An 18767-nucleotide genomic window follows, 5' to 3' on the forward strand; every position below is an offset into this window, starting at 1 on the left:
TCTGCATATCTGAGGTTATTGATATTTCTCCCGGCAATCTTGATTCCAGCTTGTGCTTCCTCCAGCCTAGCGTTTCTCATGATGTACTCTGCATATAAGTTAAACAAGTAGGGTTATTACTAAACCCTGGACGGAGGATCGTGACATTGTACAGGAGACAGGAATCAAGACTATCCCCAAGAAAAAGAAATGCAAAAAAGCACAATGGCTTTCTGAGGAGGCCTTACAAATAGCTGTGAAAAGAAGGGAAGTGAAAAGCAAAGGGGAAAAGGAGAGATATACCCATTTGAATGCAGAGTTCCAAAGAATAGCAAGGGGAGATAAGAAAGCCTTCCTCATGGATCAAAGCAAAGAAATAGAGGAAAACAATAGAATGGGAAAGACTAGAGATCTCTTCAAGAAAATTAGAGATACTAAGGGAACATTTTATGTAAAGATGGGCTCAATAAAGGACAGAAATGGTAGGGACCTAACAGAAGCAGAAGATATTAAGAAGAGGTGGCAAGAATACATAGTAGAACTGTGTATTCTTCATGACCCAGATAACCATGATGGTGTGATCACTCACCTAGATCTTCAAGATCTTCAAAATCACTCACCTAGATCAAGATCTTCATGACCCAGATAATCATGATGGTGTGATCACTCACCTAGAGCCAGGCATCCTGGAATGTGAAGTCAAGTGGGCCTTAGGAAGCATCACTACAAACAAAGCTAGTGGAGGTGATGGAATTCCAGTTGAGCTGTTTCAAATCCTGAAAGATGATGCTATGAAAGTGCTGCACTCAATATGCCAGCAAATTTGGAAAACTCAGCAGTGGCCACAGGACTGGAAAAGGTCAGTTTTCATTCCAATCCCAAAGAAAGGCAATGCCAAAGAATGCTCAAACTACCACACAATTGTGCTCATCTCACACACTAGTAAAGTAATGCTCAAAATTCTCCAAGCCAGGCTTCAGCAATACGTGAACCATGAACATCCAGATGTTCAAGCTGGTTTTAGAAAAGGCAGAGGAACCAGAGATCAAATTGCCAACATCCGCTGGATCATGGAAAAAGCAAGAGAGTTTCAGAAAAACATCTATTTCTGCTTTATTGACTATGCCAAAGCCTTTAACTGTGTGGATCATAATAAACTGTGGAAAATTCTTCAAGAGATGGGAATACCAGACCACCCAACGGGCCTCCTAAGAAATCTGTATGCAGGTCAGAAAGCAACAGTTAGAACTGGCCATGGAACAACAGACTGGTTCCAAATAGGAAAAGGAGTACATCAAGGCTATAGATTGCCACCCTACTTATTTAACTACTTGAGACCTTACTTATTACATATTTTCTTTTTCAGAGAATAAAATAAGTTGAATTAGTATTATTATCCAAAAAAAAATAAAATGCCCCAAACAGAATCCTAGATCCAAGAAATGGACAAAAGTCTTTATAAAGTAGAAACACGGTTCACACCTCTTCCCCACCGCCTCAGTTAAACCCATACTCACCGTAAGTGACAAAGAACAGGTTCTCTCCAGAGGACAGCACCACAAAAGCAGGGTCTGTTTGTAACACTGGTGAGTCAGATTGTAAATGGAAACTGAGTGGTCTACAGTGAAGAATGTGCTAGCTGGGAGCAGACTTAGGCAGGTAGATTCAGGAAGGTTCTTATTAAGCTCTCTGACAGAGAAGCAAAGCATCTTCAGCCCAAAAATATGTTTGTCCTCAAAGTTATCTTCCCCTGGAGAAGGAAATGGCAATCCACTCCAGGGTTCTTGCCTGGGAAATCCTATGGTCAGAGGACCCTGGCAGGCTATGGTCCATAGGGTGCGAGGAGTCGGACACAACTTGGCTCAAAGTTATCTGCTTGCTTTACGCTTGATAACCTGTTGAATTCCAAATCTGATTCGACTGAGCCTGCAGCAATATGCACTTATATAAAATGGTGACCCTTCCCCCTCTCATCGGAAATTATGTTGTTTTAGTTTTTGTTGACTGAATTAACCATACCTGCTGATGGTGCTAAATCTGAAAAAAGAACTCCAAATAAAACTTTGCTGGAGGACCATGCCTACGGCCCATGGATCCCATGAATCCTATGGCATAAGAGCAGAAGCTCTACCTCGGGACTCGACACCCCCAAGTTCAGACAAAGCCAAGAATTACCAACTCTCACCTTATTTTTGGGCTTCCCAGGTGGCACTAGTGGTAAAGAACCTGCTTGCCAGTGCAGGAGACCTAAGAGACACAGGTTCACTCCCTGGGTTGGGAAGATCCCCTGGAGAAGGAAATGGCAACCCACTCCAGTATTCTTGCCCGAGAACCCCACTGACAAAGGACCTGGAGGGCGACAGTTCACAGGGTTCCAAAGAATCAGACACGACTGTAGCAACTTAGTATGCATGCACCTTATTCTCAGCTCAGACACTCTGAAAGAGAACTTTTTCCTGGACAGAATAGAGACAGCATGGCATATTAAATTTCAGAGTCCAAATCCATCTTTGCAAAGGGTGGCTTTTTAGACAGGGAGTAGCATACATACGTTTAAACGCACATGTGGACTTAAATGCATGTTGATAGGATGAATCCAAGTGAATTTATTTGTAGGACACCATATGCTCCAATTATACTTAAAGTCATGAAAAATCAGGGACTTACCGTATAAATGATTAAATAAAAATGATTATTAAAATATTTGCTCACACAAACTGCCCTTCTGTTTCTTAAGGACGTGTGCGTAAAGGGTTAATATCATATATAAGGTAGATGTTTAATGGATAAATTTAAAAGCAGCTAAGAACATAGCATCCTGTGTATAACTTTCATAATTGTGCGTTCCTCCAGAGATAATGGATATCATTATCAGCAGCGCCTGTCCTAGGAAACTTGGCAAGGTTATGATTGTTTGTTACAGCTTTGGTTATATTAACATACACATTAATATTTATAAATATTTGATGTCATGTTAATTTTTCATATAAGATGATTTATGTAATGTTGCTGTGCCCTGTTAGAGGGCATTTGCAATATGCTTCAAAAGGGAGCTGAATTGATGCATGTTCTTTAAGGGGACTTGCCTGTATATCACTGTTCTTACAATGCATTATTCTAAACAAAAGTGTTTCCAAATAAATTATGTGAATTGTGGATTTACTCCATTAACATTTTAAATAAAACATAAAGGAAAAGATCATGCTGAAACTATTTGCTGCATTTTTAAAAGGCGCTCTGTTCTCTTGAAGCAGGACAAAGTTTACTGAAACACTCTTTTTCAAAAACGAAGTCAGCAAGTAAGCAATCCTTTTAAAATTTTGTTTTAAATTTTACTTAGTCTGTATAGCATGCAAACTAGGATAGTTAGAAAAGGATATTAACTTGGGATGAGGAAAAATTGCAGTTCTCTTGTGTATCTTCGTCAAATTTCTTTTGCTGAAGTATATTTTATTGTGATCAAATTTGAATATTAAGGAAATTGAATAAAAATTAGGCCAGGTATGTATTATAAATCAAATACAAGTTATTAATGAATATTTGCTTTGGGTGAAAAAATTAATTTGCTTTTAGAAAGTTTAAGCTGCTTTAAGCAGAAATTTAGTTTATATATATTATGGTGACTTGAAGCTAATAATATACAGTATAAGGAATTATAGGTTTGTTTAGTAATTATAGTAGACTTTTCTAAATAGTTCATCAGTCTGCATTACCAAATACTATTGTTATAGTGCTCTACTTTTTCATTTTGGATCAAAAGAGCCACAGAATAAAATCTGAAGAAAAACTCAAAAGCCCTATTTTATGTGGTAATTCATTTCTCTGTTATAATAGATGTTGCCTTTTAATACTTTTTTTTCTGTGCAGAAACTTTTTAGTGTAGTCTGTAGTTATGCTATTAGCAAAAGAACTATTAGTAAAATTTGAGTTTTAGTGTACTTTTTTCTTTTTCAACAGTTTAAAATATCCATTTAATTGTTCCTTTCTCCCTATTAAAAGAAACTTGAAATTCACATTTTCTTTAAGGAGAAGAACTCAGTATTAACTTATATTTATCTTTCTATATATCGAAAAATGAAACATCACCCTATGGTATAACAATTAGAATTTACTCTGTAAATTTTAGAATTTTGGAAATCTTAATTTAAAGTATATATAAGCCTTGAATTAAATATCTTTTCTTTCAATTTATCATCATATAATAATTGTTACTTTTTAATTCATCCCTTATACTAAATTAAGCCCTTGAAAAATTAAAAAATCAACTCAAGAAAGTAGCTTTTATTTGACATTCTAAATTTCAGTCTGCTCATTATCACTTCCACAAAACTAACAATTAATTTGAATTTAAATGTAATGACTTTTTCCCTCATATTTTCATATTCAAATTAATTCTGTCATCATGATTATTCATATTACAAAAAAATTACACCAGGTCATGAGGGAGGAAAACGCCTTAATTTAAGTTTACACAGAAAGATCTGTGGCAACAAAGCATGTGGAAAAAAATGAGAATAAGAGTTGCATTCCCAAGTGAGAGCTAGCATTCCACAGAGTATATCACCATCAAGTAATTTTTAGTTTACATAATAAATATCAAGTGAACAGGAAAGCTGCTAAGGCAAATAGTTTTTAAAAAGCAGTAAGTAGTAGGTAAATTGTGTTAAGCATATATAATATGAGCTAGCACCTAAATATGCTGAGCTTAGAATATTTGTATTACAGATGTCAAAATCTACTTCTATTCCATAATGTGCAATATTAAACAAAGCAAAGGAAAATATGCACATAGGTATTTTTGCATATAGACAAACTTATATCATCCAATTTTAATCAGAATTCACCCTTCAAAATTCTTGCTTCCTAAAGAAGTATTAAAAATTTTTGAGGTATATTGTTTATGATCAAAAAGTTACAAAATAAAGTAACTGAAATTGTCAAATGCATCAGCAGGACCACTTCATTTGAAAGAGTAAGATGTGTCACCAATCAGGGAAAACTCAGAAAAAAGGGGGGGGGCTCTAGGTATAAAAAGATAATCAGAAAAGGGTAATCAGAGAATGAATCCCACATAAAGAATGGTATTATACTTTATACTGCTGAAATAAACCTTTTGACAACTGAGATTTGTAAATAAATCAGACTGAAAGTTTTCTATGATGCACTGATTCTTTTATAGGTATAAACATGTATTAAGAAAATAGTAAATTAAGAAAACTAAGGTAAATTCTTTTTTGTACTATTTTTTAATCATCCAGCAGTGTTTGCTGCCAAGTGACTATGTTAACTTAGTTTATTTTAAAACAAAGGCAAACTATAAAGCTATAATAAGAAATCTAGATATAAAATGTAGACATCTATCTATCATCTATCTATTCATCCATATACATAAGTAAACACACACAGCAATATGCAGATATACCTGTGGGGATCTCCAAATATACAACTCTATATTGAGTTAGCTAATAATTTTCCTACTGTAAAGTTTCTAATCTAGTCATAATATTGCAAAGGAACAGAACCATAATCAAAATAGCTCACCACTCCAAATTAGATTGTGTTATTTTTCTAAATTTAGGCAGAGCAAATGTATGTATGCTTTTTTCTTAAATATGATTCAGAGAGAGAGAGAGTCTATGAAATCATGATTATAAAAATAACATACAATTTAATTGAAATCTAGGATTTTATATTTGGGTCCAATGTAAGTTATCAAGATTAAAGAATCAATGACCCTTCCAGATAAAACTAACTGAATTGAAATACTAACCTGAAAATCAGTTTGTCTAGATAAACATAATTGCACTAGTGGTATTTTCACCAAAATTTGATATCAGAAAAAGATAATTATAGAAAATCAACACTAGTAAGATGAAATGGATCAAACTCATACACATACAAATCACATTTCTTTTTATAACTGATTAATCCTCAGTCACATAGTGTTTGGTGGTTTAGTCGATCAGTTGTGTCCTACTCTGTGACGCCATGGACTGTAGCCCGCCAGGCTTCTCTGTTCATGGGATTCTCCAGGCAAGAGTACTGGAGTGGGTTGCCATTTCCTTCTCCAGGGGATCTTCCCAACTCAGGGGTTGAACCCAGGTCACCTGTATTGCAGGCAGATTCTTTACCAACTGAACTACGAGGGTGTTGACAGTCACCAAATTGTTCCACCATGGGTTTGAGTAGCAGTGTAATAAATTAAGGCTTTACATCAGCCACCACAGAGGGCACTTTTTGAGAAATCTGCTTCCCCCATCTGAAACAGTGAATTTGGTCAATTTGCACATTTTCCTCACTATTTAGAAGTAGTTATTGAATGGGTTCAATATAATGTATCGCTGCAACAAAAGAGAACCCCTTTAGCAATCCTGTATACCTTTCTTTCATCTTTGGATCTGTGCAGATGGTATTAAACAAATGTTTAAAATTAAGATAAAGAAAACCATTCAAAAATCCCAAGAGTGAAAAGTTACAGGACGCACGAAGAGTCGATAAGGATATGTATTTTTTCCTTCCACTGTGATCTACTGCTATTCAGAACAATCGATTAGACAGGTTCATTATTGTTTTGCAACCACACATAAACCATTATTATCCACATTTACTCCCTAAGGTGTTCTCATGGACAAGTTTTCAATGATTTGTAATTTTAAGTAGCAGCAAGCTTACAACTTGCCTGGCTTAACTTTCCTGGTCCTCTAAAGAGAATTACCAACTTCTACAAGCTGAAGGCCATTGGAACAGTTACAGCCTTCCTGGAAATTTTTCATCAGAGTCACAAATGTTTATCATTCAAAATGTTTATTATATCTAAACCTTAGACTAGTGACTTAACTCTACCCTGCAGAGATTATTTATTGAAGAGAGAATCATCATTCTGGAACTGAAATCTTCTATAAGTGTAACCTTAAGCCATCTTTTTTTTTAATATTTATTTTTATTTATTTATTTGGCTGTGCCAGGTCTTGGTTTCAACACAAGAACACAAGGGATATTTAGTTGTAGCATGTGGGATCTAGTTCCTTGACCAGGGATCGAACCCAGGCCCCATGCATTGGGAGCATGGAGGCTGAGCTACTGGACCATCAAGGATGTCCCTTAAGCCATTATTTTAATAGAGTAATGTGTGCCAATGGTCCCAGTAACTTTAACTCAGATAAAGGAATGACATTATAAAATATGTTATATTTGGGGCGATTTTTATTGTAAATCTGTTATACATAAGGAAAGATGAATAACCTTATTTTGAAACAGGACTTAGAAAGTCTTGTCAAGTTCATTTTTTTCACATCGTAAAATAGTTAACTTTTTGCAAAAAACAGAATAAAGCAAAAGAAAGAGGTGTTTTCTTTGTGGCATTCTCATTCAGGTTGTCTCTCTTTTAAGAGACATTTCTTTCACTAAGCTTAACTTTGTATTTTTGTGTGTACATGATTTTGTCTGTGTGTATAAAAGCTAAACTAACTTATGGTTCTATTCCTCCTGTTTCTAGTAAGGAGGAAACATGTGTCATCGTTAAGTGTTCGGGCTTTGGAATCAGAGTTATCAATCCTGGCTCTTCTGCTTACCTTGGACAAATGACTTACTTTTCAGTGAACTCATCTTTAAAATAGGAGAAATAACAGTAATTATTTTTGAAGTTGTTAACCATTTTAGGATTATAGGATATAATGCATGTTAGGTACATTATCTGCAAGAAAGAAGTTATGTAGGCAAGGTGAAGAGGGTGGGAGGGGTAAGGGGTAGGAGGAAGGGCTGAATTTGAGCCAGGTATACTCAATTTGAGCCAGCCAGTAGTTAAGACAATATAAAAACAGTTATTTGAATGTTTCCCCCACTATTCACAATAAGGACTTTAAATATGAAAGGTAAGAGAAGACAAGATCACATCCTTAGTATAACAATAGTACTTTGTTGAAAGTTACATCCCTCAGAGACAAGTAATTGCAAAAGAAGGAAGTGATGGTAGGGTAAAGAGAATGATTTATGTTAAAAATTTAAGGGCTTTTGACTTAAGTGCTACTTCTGAAAAACCATTATCCTGGAAATAGCCTGGAAAGCTGATCTGTAAAATGACTGGCTTCCAAAGACAGCTCATAATTTTTTGGATATATTTACTCTTGATTTCTGTTAAAAGTATACATGTTGAATGAGTCCCATTCCATCTCACACAAAGAATTCTTTAATTTTTGATAATAAATTGAACTAATACATATTTAAAGATTCATTCAAACTCTATATAATTTTAGAATCATACGTGTACTATCAAACAATGTGTTCAGCCAAAATTTGTACTCAGTAATCCAACTATTAACATACATAGAAACGTTTTCTTAATTTATAACTTACTGACTTTACTACTCTTAAAAAATGATTCAAAATCCAACTTTGATGTGTTACTGAATTTTCAGCTGGAATGTCTTCAGACATTCTCACCTTCTTCATTTTGTGAATTTGGGTTTGTTCCTTAAACAGGAATATGTCATTTTTGAAACTACTTCCACTAGATTTATTTGCAATAACTTCTCTTGACGAGTGAAGCCTCTCAGTTGTGTCCAAATCTTCCGGACCCCATCGACTGTAAGCCTGCCACACTCCTCTGTCCATGGGATTTTCCAGGCAAGAATACTGGTTACCATTTCCTTCTCCTCTCTTGAATAGGCTAATGATAAAAACTGAAATACCTAGCTGCGTTATGTAAAGTATTTAGCCCAGGGCTACACTTTTCAGACATCCCTGTGCACCGGGATGCTCTGGAAGTCTTATTAAAAACGCTAATTTATTGGTTCCATCCTTGGAGATTCTGATTCCATGGAGCTAAGACAGGTCTCAGGAATGTACATTTTATTAAGAACTCCCAGGTGATTCTTATACACGTGGTCTAGAGGTCACAGTCAGAAAAAACATTGGTCTAGGACTACTACTGATTTTGTCAACCTGTTTGGTATCAAGATAATCATCAAATTTTAATATGGAACCTGTTTATTATCAAAGTCTTTGAAATATTGTAAAGGTTGATTTCTTTTTAAAAAGAATTTTATTGAAGTATAGTTGATGTGCAATGTTGTGTCAATTTCTTTTATATAGCAAAGTGACAAATATATATATTCTTTTTCATATTATTTTCCATTATGGTTTAATCAAGATGTTGAATATAATTGTCTCTTCCTCCCAGCATCCTCCAAGTTTATCTTCAGTTTAAGCTCATTTTTCCTTCTCTTTCCCCTAACTCGGATTCTCCCTCTGCCAATTTCCTCTCTCTTTATAGACTCTTAGCTCATAGTCTTCTCATGACCTACTTTTTTCCCTCCTTAATAGCTTATCCAAGGATAAAGGAAGGGAAAGACACATCTTGGTCTTTCATAGATTTGGGGGATAAAAGCGCTGGATTTGGAGGCAAGGGCTAGCAAAGAAGTGACCAGTAGATAGGACATTTACTCTGCCCAGGCCAGATTCTTCTTTCTCCTAATCTTCTCTAGAAATGCCAGGCTTCTTCCATTTTCTCCTAAAACCCAACAGAACTCAGAGCTCCATCTTCATCAGAGAAATGAAAACTTAGATCATGTAGCCTGTCAGAAGTTGCTTGATTCCAACCTGAGTCCTTTAGTCTTTTCATGGCCTTCCTTGACCACTCTCCTCTCTTAGGAATTTATTGCCATCCAGAGCAAGCCAGGCTCTGCAGTCCTCATACAGTGAGGCAAAGTGCACAAGAGTTTCAGTCAAGAGAATACCTAAGATGTTAGAAATACCCTTCCGTGTCCTGCTTGGGCAGCTTGTACTCCGAGACTAGCACTGTTGAAAACAAACTATTCCACAGCCCATGAAGATGATGGTTGAGCCTCTCAGGAAAAGCTCATGTGACTGTGATTGAATTTACCTCTGAAATCCAGATTTATGAATGATCCAGTTTCAGAGAGAAGTCAGCTGGAATCAAACATAGGCTTGGAGTGAAAGTACAGAGTAAAAGATCAAAATCCCGCATGGCTTTGAAATTTTCTAAAGTCTTGAGGAAGTCAGTTTTCTCACCATCTCCATTTTAGATGGGTGAAATGGTCCTGTGATGTGCTTGGCTATTTTGAGGAAATAGTATATAAGCATGAATTAGAACCAGAATGGCACGCATGTGTTGATCGTGATGGTCTTGTTGATGTAAACAGCTCTTCTGGCATTTGCAGACAAAATTTTGACTTCTTCTCAAATCAGCCTCACATACACCACACACACTTGTGGGCAAGATGTGAAATCTCCCCTCTGCCTCCCTGTCTTTAGTTGATATTTCACAGACAAGAAGTTTTCTGTGACTGAACCCTAAATGATCTGTTAATGATTTGGGATTTTAAACAGTTCGTTCTGAAACCTGGTTCTTGTAATCAAGTTTGACATGAAAATAGTACTGTCATTAAATTCAAGGAAATACCATCGTTTAATGCTTAATCACATTAAATTTAAGATAATTTGTATGTCATGAAGTGCTATTTTGGAAACATGAATTTGAACTTCAGTACTCAACAGACCATGTATCTACACAGATGTTAGACTCAGAGCACTTCAGTACTGAGTTGTAGTTTCAGGAATTTGGTATAAAAAAATACCTAATTATTAATTATATTTCAATGCTTTAGAGAATACACACATGTAATTAAAATGCCAGTGATGACAAACATACCATGATTAATTTCTTATAGAAACACTGTTTCTTTCCAGGGGAAAACTCTTACCCTTTCACCTGTCTCCTGAGTTCCTAGGAACATTCCTAGTCTCCAATGTGAACGGTGTTATTGTTGTTTGCTGTTTTTTCCCCAAGCAGTTCTGATTGTTTGTCCTACACGTTTTTGTGTGTAGATGTTGTCTGGGTGATGGAGGGGTAGGCATTAAGCTGGACTTCTTACAGGGTCAGTTTACAGAGTAAATTCTAAAAGGGCTGAGCAGAAGATTTACATTTTTAAGCTACATCATTCAAATTATATGGTGAGTAATACATATTATAAATGATATTAACATGTACCTAACATGTCACCCACACAGGAGTTTTAGTCCTTTTTAGTAAAGTAAAGAAAATTCCATTTACTTGACACAAATGATTTTGTCTGACTGCTGTAACCTATCACGATACCTTGAGCAAAACCACTGATGTCATTCAATAAGGAATTAAAATCCATTATTAAAGAGAACCCCATTATAACATTTTATACAATCTACAATGCAAATGAGAACACTGTTTCAACATAAAATGAAAAATCTGAAGGAGGCTAAAGTATTTTCTAAATCAGAAAGAGCCTAGACTTCACTCCTCAGGTTTCTTAAATATGCTTCCAAGTATCCACTCAAAATTGTGGGATACATCTCTGTCTTCCCAGCCTCCAGATTCAAACTTCTCATAATGCAGAGAAAGATCTTCCAGGAGGATCACCTCCCCCAGTGTTGCAAGGCTGTGTTAAACTCCATCCAACTGCTCAGCTCATTCTTATGCTTCTCCAATTTTACTGGATATGATGTTTTTATTGGGGTTCAGGGAAGCATGGCTAATGGCATCAGCAAGCTTTGTAATTTCTCACTGCCAGTTTTCTACACAACTTACACTTTTTGTCAGTCAAACTGCACCAAATTGCTCCAACAATTAATCTTAAAGCGCAGGAGTAGGGGGACTTTTAAATGGACCCCTTCTTGGGATTTTGTGTTTAAAAACAGAAAAGTTCCCATGGGTGAAGGGGTAAGTTAGCTTGTCCAGGCTCTGCCTCTGCTTCACTCTTGGCTCCCGCTCCCCCCACCCACCCAAAAAGAATGAATTACATTTCTCTTCTTGTCCTTTAAATGAATAGCATAGTTTGGGTGAAATTATCGGGCAATTGCATGCCTTTTATGCAGATAATGCTATTTGATGAAAGCAGTGTTTTGATCTGCTAAGGATAATACAGATCCAGGGTTGGATTCATTGGTAAGAGTAAAGCTGTCTTCTGTGATAACTTCATCTCAGCATGAGGTCAGACGGGGGAAAACTGGGATGGGGGATTAAAAAATGACACAGTCGGAGCAGAATTCAGTTCCCTGCTGTGCCCCTCGCTGCACACTATAGCTTATGTTTCTGATCTGTTATGGTATTGTCTGCCTTTCTCTCTCCGAGCAGAAAGAGATTGCTTAAAACTTTTCTTTTTCAGCTACAGGGATTAGTTCTGTGCAGCTTTTTTAATTAAAGAAACTGTATCTTTTTCAAGGCAATTTAAAGCAGTTAGGGAAGGACCATCAACATCTATAACTTGGTACTATTATCTGTAACAAAGTGGAAGCTGTAAATTTGATATTCAGAAGGAGGCAAGGGGAAGCCTTAGAGTTCTGTTGTGTTTTTAACCTTCCGCAATGGCTCAGATCCCTAAAGGAAGACAAGTAAATAAATTATTTTGTAAAAGTCCTGAATCTGTTTCCGTAAGAAGTAACTTCCAGCCGCTTTGCTTTTTAGCTTAGCTGAGCTTGCTTAATTAAATCTCCCCGATGAGAGCGAAGTGCACTTGAAAAGAGGTAAGAGGAAATAGATTTGCCTCTATATCCTTTTCTTTACCCAGAGATCATTTTTAAACATTTCCATTCGACTGCAAGTGATAACAGTAGAAAATGTCTGCTTAATATGGGTAATTTGCATTTAAACAGTGCAAAGTACAACATTATGGCACTTTATCACCACGAACCTTTGCATTTGTGATAAGCGGTCATCATCTTTATTAATCTGAGGGGAGCATGGATTGAATCTCTCTTCAAGTGATGATGAATTTGTCAAGACATATACATTTGAGTAGAATTTATAGCTCAATTTAACCCAGGGTAATGTTGAAAATCCTCAAATGTTTCAAATAAGGCCTGTATGGTTATCAGTTTACAAAGCACACAGGATCTCTGCTTCAGTTGCAACATATACATCTCCAACTAAATTCCATGCCAGATCAATTAGAAACACTCCCCCTGAGAAGACAGGAACAAACAGAGATTGTTTCCCCAATACCAGCTGAACCCTTGTCTTGAAGAAATGAGAAGCAGTCATCTCAGGCTCCTCACTTCTTACCAGTAAAAATCCAAAGGAAATTCAGAAGACAATAAAGGTTTCATACATCGCGCCACGTTTGATAGAAAATTCTTAAGAGCATCTGCATATAATAGGTTCTTACTACGTTGTTCCCCACATTTCAATATTGCATCTTACTGAAAAAGAGGAAAATCAAATTGGCCTCTGCCTTTTCCTATTATTTTTGTCTTTACTACTACTAATGTTTCTGAGCTAAGTCCATTAAGTCCAGAGCTAAAATCATGTGGCTTGCTCTCATGATTCAAATGGTTAAACTATGTGCCATTACAAAACAGATGGGCAGGAAAATAGACAAGCATACTTAATAAATATATCTTCAAAGTCAATTTTTTATTGGACATATTTTTTTTAAAGAAAGTCAGGATGACTGAACACAAGGAAAATATTTTATCCATGCGCTCACTCATTCATTCAACAACCATTTCTTGAGCATCTTCCACATGACAGTGCTTTGTGCTGGACCCTGTGGGTTTAAAGAGGAATAAAGCCCATGATTGATGCTCCAAGAGCTCTCCACTACTGGGAAAGGCCCTTAGCAAAGGACAGGGCCATCGCTTATTACACACAGAAAATACCAAGGAAGATCATTAACCGGTGCTTTCAACTTTCATAAGTAGAAAGCGGGCTGAAAGTGCAGGACATTTCAGAGTAGAAAGTCGGCAAAGGGAGGAGAGGGGAGGATACTACTGGAAAATGAGGAGATTTCCAGTGAATCTTATACTGAGTTATAACCATGTGATTCCTAATTTTTTTGGTAACCTATGAAAAAGTGAATGTGAAAGTCGCTCAGTCGTGTCTGACTCTTTGCAACCCCATGGAACTCTCCAAGCCAGAATCCTGGAATGGGTGGCCTATTTCTTCTCCAGGGGATCTTCCCAACTCAGGAATCAAACCAGGGTCTCCTACCTTGCACGTAGATTCTTGACCAGCTGAGCTACCAGGGAAGCCCTTTTTAACCTATGCTTACAAGTTAACTCACAGACTGGATTCTGAAATAGCTAACGAACATTGTATCATGAACAAAATTATCCTGTGTCACTAATTTGTGATAAATCTTGCTAGAGCCTACCTTAAATACCCTATATACTTATACCTAGAATACACTATATACTATATATATACCTTAAATACAGTACATATACAACTTAATAAAAAGTTTATAGAAAACATGACAAATTTTACAAGGCACTCCAGGATAACTATTAATGATAAAGGACACATCTTTTAGTGTGGAATGATGTGCGTGCTCAGTCACTGAGTTGTGTCCGACTCTGCGACCCCATGAACTGTAGCCCACCAGGCTCCTCTGTCCATAGGATTCTCCAGGCAAGAATACTGGAGTGGGTTGCCATGCCCTCCTCCAGGGGATCTTCCTGACCAGGGATTGAACTGGGGTCTCCTGTGATGCAGGCAGATTCTTTACCATCTGAGCTACCAGGGAAGCCTGTGGAATAATAATGTAGCAGGTTCTAAACCCATATATGGAGTTAACCCAAAATGTGAAAAGATGCCTCTGTGTTCCAAGTCCTTCATAGAACCAGGTCTTTTAGGTGGCTCAAGCAAAACCAAGTCAGCAGTTGGGTTACGTTCCACAGCTGTGTTCCCACCGAAGATCAGAGACACTTGCAGGCTTGGTTTATGCAAAGGAACAGAAAGTAATGTCCCAGAAAAACAGGGTCCCATTTAAAGTTCGGTTTGTCTGATCACCAGGTCACTCAGTGGCTCCAAAAGGCGTGTGCCTTAAGAGAGCCCTATCTTGCTTAAATGAAAGGTAATGAGCATGTTTTCCACTACAAACAGTCATTTAATTTTACGACTTTGTCAGTGATCAAGTCAGAGTATTTGTGCTGTGGTTTCCCTCAACCCAACAATCAAGAGAAATAGGTCACTTATTTTTGCAAAGGGGGGGGAAACAGAACTCCTGATGAGAACATTAGCACTCCCTGACACTCTGTGTGTAAGTCCAGTCCTGGCGATGTAGATTGTTCCAGATTAATTGCTTGCTACATGCAAAGTGATTTGCTTTCCTCACTGACTAGCAGCCCCAGCCTCTGTTTCAAGGGACTCATCACTTATTTGTTCTCAGTTGAGACCTGTGAAGTGTGTTAGTCACTCAGTTGTGTCCATCTCTTGGGACTCCATGGACTGCAGCCCACCAGACTCCTCTGTCCATGAGATTCTCCAGGCAAGAATACAGGAGTGGGTTGTCATTTCCTCCTCCAAGGGATCTTCCCGACCCAGGGATGGAAGCTGGGTCTCCTGCATTGCAGGCAGATTCTCTACCGTCTGAGCCACCAGGGGAAGCCCCAGTTGAGACCTAACCTCCTTCCTATGCATTATTGGCTTTCCTGATCTTTTCAAAGGAGGAGCTGGGAGGTCAGGTGCCTTTCCTCCCCTTCTCATCATCCTTTGGAGTCTGATCAGCGAGAGAGAATGCAGCCCAGGCAACTCCCCAATCTGAGTGCCCTGAGCAGGCCTCTTCAGCCTCAGCCCCTTAGAGCAGGTGTAGTAAGTCCACAGAATACCTCCGAAGTCCAGTGGTGTTCACAAGCCTCGGTGGAGAGCCTCCTACCTGCCTGTCCAGTGCTCTCCTTCTGCATGCCTGAAAGCCCCCCTGTCAAAGGAGGAAGTGGCTGCGGGGGGGACCGTCTGCTCCCCACGGGAGGGAGGCAGGAACAGCTGCCACCCAGGCCCTACACTCCAGGCTGGAGCTTTAGGACAGAAGGAGAAAACTGACAGCCCCCAAACAACAGCCTCCCTCCTGGGAAGGCTCTGTGAAGCTTATTATGATGGACAAGCCTCACCTTCAGGTGGGAAGTGGTTGGAGGCTCAGAGCAGGTGCTGGCAGCCCTGCCTCAGCGGAGGAGCAAGACAGCCCCCCCACCCCACCCCATCCCAGACCCCAGGGCACGGTCAGACCCTTCCTAATGGAAAAATGAGCTGGAGGGTCTGCCCACTGGCTTCCTCCCCCAGCTCTCTTCAGAAGCTTGCAAGGGCTGAAGGCCTACATTTCCAGGAGAGACAGTAGGGGCTACGAGGAGGGGAGCGTGGCAGCATTTTTTTTTTTCCGGAGAGCTGCGTATCAGTGTGACAAGGGGGCTCCACGGGAGGGCGATGCCGCCAGCTCCCTCTTATTATCCCCCCGCAGGATCTGCTGCATTAAACTGGCAAAGTCACCAGCAGCAGCCCGCCACAGTTTGCAGTGAGCGGCCAGAGGTTTGCAAAACAGACAGCGCCGTCTTGCATTTCTCCTTGCTCGCTAGAGTTTTTATTGCAGCCGAGGGCACCGCGTGAGCAGGGGCCCCCGTCCTGGCCCTCCCCCGACAACCGCTCAGCGAGGCAAAACGCCTGATGGTCACATAGCAAGCTGCCTGCTTTCCAGGGATTCATTTGGAGGAGAAAGTGTGCGCTGGAGTTTGGCACCGCACAACACCAGCTTTTCCTAAGGGCCTCAAACGATGGAAATTCTTTGTTAGGGAGGGAAAAATAAAGGAAGAAAAGGCGAAGCCCGAAACTTAACACGCTGGATTGCAGGCTGAGCTTCCTCAGGCTTGAATTCGTTGCTCAAGACACCTGCCTGCTTTGTCCACCAGCGACTCCTGGCAGAGAGTGCAAGGGGCCCGTATTAATGAGTTCTAGAATCTTCTCTCTGCATCCAATTAGTGTGAATGTTCAGCATCACCTACTGAAAAACTTTGAATATCCTGTATCAGGGAGCTGGACTCCAGACAGGCTCCAAGATTTATTACCATTTCTAAATTTTATGAATTCTATTGTTTCTTACCCTTATTACCAGCATTAGCTCTAATGCGGGTTCTGGGTGGGGGGAGCTGAAAAGGAGAAACACTCACCCCAGCTTCCACCTGTTCTACCAGTAATGTAGCTCTTCTAACCCCTTTGGGATGGGTCCAAGTGTCTTTTCCATGTCTGTGTCTGTTCTGTGTGTGTGTGTATCCCCAGATAACAAGGCATGAAAGAACCAGGGCAGGGTGTTACCTGGATACCCTAGGAAAGTTTTGAACACTTAATATGTTTTCGTGGCAACTGGACTACAAACAGTGATTTATGAATCAACTTTCCAGTTTCCTTCTGATCTTGTCAAGGATGCAAATTTTGTGTTTGTGTGTTTGTCAGTCACATCTCCAGTGTACCTTCCTAACTGACAAGTTTTCTTAAGAAAACGAGAATGGCGAGAATGAAAGGAGGCTGGTAATCTGCTCCCACCACCTTGTTGTTGCTGTTTTGTTTTTTCCAATGTGAAATACACGTGGCAGGAAGGAGGCTGACCCACCCCCAGGGCGACTGTAGATTCTTCCCTCAAAGATGTGTTTGTGGTGCTTAGCATCACTGGTGCCCCAAGAGGCCGGGGAGCCAGTCTGGTTGCTCAAGTATGATTTGCTACTTCTTAACGCAATGCGTGGCAGTACGCTTAGTCACTTAGCAACTTTGGGAACTCAGACTGGGGGACTCGATACACTAATTTAAGTTCACATATTCTTGTCATTTCGATCCCCAAACTTTGGCGAAACTCTATCCTAAAGGTTCAGACTTTTCTAGGAGGCATTGTTCTTGTTTTCCGAGGGCTTAGTCTGTGTCTGATTCTGCACCTGCTTACAAACGCCAAGTATGTTTCCTCCGGCCCAAGTAGGGTTAGACGCAGGTCGGTGGAATCCTCTGTTCTGAAGTTGAACGCGGAGGTGGAAGGAGAAGGCTCCGGGGCCCCTCTGCCACGTTTCTAAGAACATGTCTGGGTGGCGCGGGACACTATTCCTCAGCAGCACCTCGCCCCCCACCCCCAATACGCTAGGGCGTCCCAAGAGGAGCCATGCGCGCTCCTGTCTTCCCTGAGCGAACACGTCCAGATTCGGCCTCCGCTGGTCCCGGCACCGAAAGGTGCCCGCCGGTTCGCGGGGCCGAAGAGCCTGCGGTCTGCTCTGCTAAGGTCTTGGGCTGGCTGTTCCAAAACTCCGGAGCAGACTGAACTTAAAGCTACCCCGGGAGGGAGCCCTGTCTTCCTGCTAGGGTGGGCTGGGGCGGAAAAGCCCGGAGTTTCCCGGGGAACTTGAGTGAGTAAAAAGTGACAGTGCCTAGTGCACAGCAGTAAACTTTTTTATTTCTTCCCAGAGCAAGCATCGTCTAGGCAGGGGTGGCCTTCGGTTGCTAATTTGAGGGGAGAACAGGGAGGGAGAGAGAGAGAGAAGAGAGAGAGAATGCGGAGTGTGCAGCCTCTGGGGGACTCCAGAATCCGTGCCCGGACCGGGGCGCGTTTGCTGCAGTCCTGGAGCTGAAACCCCAGGGTGGACACTTGTTCTCCGGCAGCGCCGCGTCGGGGCTGCTGATGAAGCCTGAGTGTTTAGAGACTCAGACTTTCCCTGTCGGAAGGTCATTTACACTTCTCAGCCTCGGACGAGAGGTCACTCTGGAAGGGAAGGCGCGGGTCATTTTCAGAGGCTCTGTGAAGGACGGGCCGCCTACCGGGGGGTGGAAATCCTTAATTACACCCTTCTGCCTCGAAATCTATCTTTCCGGCAGTGTCTTGCACTCCCACCTCCTCGGGTGACTCAGCTGACCTGAAATGCCCACCCTACGGAAGATCAAGAAAAGTAGTTTTGGAAGAAGGTTAAAGGTTTGATTACACAGACAAGCGTTTACACTTAGGTCCAAAGCAATTACCGCCCCCTCCCCCAGCTCCTCCTCCGGGCCCCTCGGAGAG

This window comes from Bison bison, unplaced genomic scaffold (genome assembly GCF_000754665.1).
Source record: "Bison bison bison isolate TAMUID 2011002044 unplaced genomic scaffold, Bison_UMD1.0 scf7180017864050, whole genome shotgun sequence".
NCBI lineage: Eukaryota > Metazoa > Chordata > Mammalia > Artiodactyla > Bovidae > Bison > Bison bison.